This window comes from Amblyomma mixtum, chromosome 3 (assembly GCF_055824585.1).
Source record: "Amblyomma mixtum isolate Tamu chromosome 3, ASM5582458v1, whole genome shotgun sequence".
Taxonomy (NCBI): Eukaryota; Metazoa; Arthropoda; class Arachnida; order Ixodida; family Ixodidae; genus Amblyomma; species Amblyomma mixtum.
Window position 1 is genome coordinate 117,752,606 of NC_143014.1, and position 4,036 is coordinate 117,756,641.

A 4,036-nucleotide genomic window follows, 5' to 3' on the forward strand; every position below is an offset into this window, starting at 1 on the left:
GCGGCGGACGTAGCACGTCCTGAGTTACCGCTGATGTGACGTAGAACGTCATCGAACGGCGAGGGTGGTGGAAGCTGTGTGAGAACCCTGTTCAATCAATTAGCTTTAAGCGATAACATATTCAGTAATATAAATTGATGAACACCACAAAATAAATAAATGAATTAAAAAAGTCCCCTGTGCCCCTTGGTTTCTGTGGCTGTTGGCTTCTCTCATATATATATATATATATATATATATATATATATATATATATATATATATATATATATAGTGTGACGCCCATGAAAAGGTGATACACATTCTGCGTGGTCGGCGTTGCTGGATAAGCCGAAGATGAGGAGAACGAAGTTGGTGGCGTCTCGTGCTCGGCAAGCGGACCCAGCTGTTTTTCGATCCTCCGTCCCGGTCTTAATAAACCACTGGGCGTAACATCTTGTTGGAGGTGCGGGGTATTCAGGTTCCTCCGAAGACGGAACCCCAGATTCACATTCGCCGCAGTCGTCGCATTGTTGGTCTGCCGCCTTCTGTGCCAATGATGTCCCTGGACGGCGACGCTTCGAGGTCTGTGCCCAGCAGTTCGTGGCAGCATTACCGGGAGCCACGGTCATTCGCGGGTTCATCTAGCGACGACGTCGATGAATGGCTCACCCACTACCTACGAGTGAGTCGCTACAACAAGTGGAACTCCTCCGCCCGGCTTGCGAACGTCGTGTTTTCACTAACCGACACGGCCCTAACATGGTTTGACAACCACGAGGATTCCCTCACGACTTGGGACCGCTTTGTAGAGGAGCTGAAGAAGTGTTTCGGTAATTCAGTCGCGAAGAAGAAGCGGGCTGAGCAAACACTTGCGCAAAGGGCTCAGCTCCCCGGTGAAACATGCATAAAGTATATTGAGGAAATCGTGAAGCTATGGAAGGTCGTCTCTCCTGCCATGACAGAGGAAGACAAAGTTGGCCATTTGCTCAAAGGATTCGCCGAAGACGTCTACAATTTTTTGATCGGAAAAGAAAGTCTCGAGTCCGTGTCTGACGTCATCAAGCACTGCCGGACGTTCGAGACGTTGAAAATGCGTAGCATCACACCGAAATTTGGACGTTTGGCCGGGGTGACGACGGTGGCAGCTGTAGACACACCATCGTCATGCGATCTGGCTTCCACAATCCGCCAGATCGTTCGCGAAAAGTTGACCAGGTCACTGGAACTCACTCGAAATTCATTAGAGCTCCCTCCTGTGTATCTCACGCGTCCTACTCCGCCATCCGACGTTAACACAGCGGACTTTGAGGATCACCGGGTACCCCGAGGGCTGCGGCCGAACAACACACCGCGATTGCCCCCGGAGCACCGGTCCGGCTTTTACCAGCCTGTGCCGGCCACATACGACGAGAACTTTCGGCTCAGTCTTTCGTATGGTGACTACTTGCCGGCGCAGCCTGCTCCTGGTCCCTCTCTTGTGTGTTACCGCTGTGGTCAACCCTGACACATCTCCCGATTTTGTCCCCGCCGACAACCATCCCGTTACGGCTCCTCGACCTATCCTCGGCGTCCGGATTACCAACCCGGCCCTTCTCGATACCCGTCCTGCCCGCCTGATTCCGGCAATTCATGGCCTGCACAAATGCGGAATCATTCGCCGGCATCTGATAGAAGTGTGACGCTGCCTCCAGCTTTCCGAACACGTCGATCTCCATCACCCCGACGCCGCTCCTCCTCGCCTCCGCCGGAAAACTAGTCGCCGCGACCGATGGGGGTGAGGTCGCTGGAAGTCTGCCGCCGGAAGTGATAACCCTGCCTGTAGTTATGTTACAGAACAAAGTACATGTGCTAGTGGATGGTGTACCTGTGATGGCTTTAGCGGATACCGGTGCTACTGTTTCGGTTATGAGTGCTGCGTTTAAGTGCTTCCTCGGAAGAAAAGTTTTGTTTCGATGGGGCAAAAATGTCCAGTTTTGTGGCGCGAGTGGCGAACCGTTGCCAGCAGTTGGAGTGTGTAGTGTTAAGGTTTCTTTGGGTGGTGAAGTCTTCAGCACGGAAATGGTGGTGCTCAGGCGGTCGACGCACGACGTTATTCTTGGCCTAGACTTTTTGCAGATGTGTGGCGCTAACGTCGACTGTCACACAGGTGAGCTCAACGTCGGCAAATGTTCCACCACTGATCTTCTAGAAGGCTCGTGCAGTGGAGAGTGTTTTGTGTTGCCCGAGATACTGTCGTGCCTCCTTCTTCGGCTGTGTGCGTACCGGTTTCCTGCCCCGATACCGCTCTCGACGTGTTTGATGCGGCTGTGGAACCGAACCACTTGAACTGCATGAAGAAGAACATCTTGGTTCCTCATGCCATGGTTTCCGTCATCAACGGAAGAACTGAACTGTGGACAGTGAGCAGTTCGAGGGAATCTGTTGTTCTGCCTGAAGGCCTGAAGCTTGCGTCATGCAGCCAATACACGCCGGTATCCGTTGCCTTGGTTCCGACGCCGGGGATCGAACCCGGGCCTCCTGGGTGAAAGCCAGGTATCCTAGCCACTAGACCACGCAGGTTGCTCCTAATGATCGACAACTCGCTTTCCACGCATGAGCGCCGTGCACTGTTGACCATCCTCCAGCGATACTCCACTGTGTTTGACTTTTTGCAGCCCGGCGGCCCATCTTCCATCCCCTCGTCTCGAACCCTGCACAGGGTTGACACTGGTACGTCACATCCGATCCGCCAAAAGCCCTACCGAGCGTCACCGTCTGAACGCAAGGTTATCAATGACCAAGTGCAGGAGATGCTAACCAAAGGCGTTATACAAGAGTCCTCAAGTCCCTGGGCTGCTCCAGTAATTCTTGTTCGGAAGAAAGATGGATCATGGCGTTTTTGCGTGGATTACCGTCGTCTGAATGCCGTCACGAGAAAAGATGTATACCCCCTACCTCGAATCGACGATGCCATCGACTGTCTTTTTTCAGCGTCCTACTTCTCTTCTATTGATCTTCGGTCTGGGTATTGGCAAATCCCTGTGCATCCCGCGGACAAAGAAAAAACAGCTTTTATTACGCCTGATGGCCTTTATGAGTTTAATGTGATGCCATTTGGCCTTTGCAATGCGCCCGCCACCTTCGAGAGAATTATGGACACTATACTCCGCGGTTTTAAATGGGAAATCTGCATGTGCTACCTCGACGACGTTGTCATTTTCGGAAAGACGTTCAGTGAGCACAACGACCTTTTAGCTCTCGTCCTCGACTGTATGCGCCAAGCTGGCCTTATGCTTAACTCTAAAAAGTGCCACTTTGGTGCGCGTCAAGCGTTAGTGCTTAGACACCTCGTTGATAAAGACGGCGTCAGGCCTGATCCAGCCAAGACTGCAGCTGTCGAGTCGTTCAATCCACCACAGTCTGTTAAAGAGCTGCGGAGTTTCTTGGGCTTATGCTCTTACTTTCGCCGCTTTATTCTCGCTTTGCGGATGTAGCTTACCCTCTGACAGGTCTACTTCAGAAAGATGTGGCTTTCGAGTGGACACCTGAGTGCGACTCCGCCTTTCGCCAACTAAAATTCCTTTTGACGTCTCACCCTGTACTTCGCCACTTCGATCCGTCCACTCCCACAGAGATTCACACCGACGCCAGCGGTGTTGGCCTCGGCGCTGTTCTCGTCCAGCGATGCGACAACAAAGAGCACATTGTTGCGTATGCGAGTCGCTCGCTCAGCAAGCCAGAGCGCAATTATACAGTCACTGAGCAAGAATGCTTAGCCGTCGTCTTCGCCACGCAGCGTTTCCGTTCCTATCTGTACGGACGCCCGTTCACCATCGTCACCGACCATCATGCCCTCTGCTGGCTCGTTAACCTTCGTGACCCGTGAGGACGCCTTGCACGCTGGGCTCTCCGGGTACAAGAGTTCGACTACGCAGTCGTCTACAGGAGTGGTCGCCGTCACGCTGACGCGGACTGTCTTTCGAGGCTGCCCCTTCCTGAGTCAGAGTCTAACATCGATACGTTGGACCACTGCGTCGCGTCAGTGTCACCTGTTTTTCCTGATATCGCAACGTTC

General features: G+C 52.8%; 1 non-coding gene and 1 pseudogene across 1 annotated transcript; one reads left to right on the forward strand and one right to left on the reverse strand.

Annotated features, from left to right (window-relative positions):
• The first annotated feature begins 535 nt into the window (after positions 1–535).
• On the forward strand, positions 536–1,738 carry LOC149351541 (uncharacterized; annotated as a pseudogene).
• Positions 1,739–2,469: 731 nt separating this feature from the next.
• TRNAE-UUC (transfer RNA glutamic acid (anticodon UUC)) lies at positions 2,470–2,541 on the reverse strand. Its single transcript has one exon. It is a non-coding gene; the product is annotated as a tRNA-Glu (tRNA).
• Between the last annotated feature and the right edge of the window lie 1,495 nt (positions 2,542–4,036).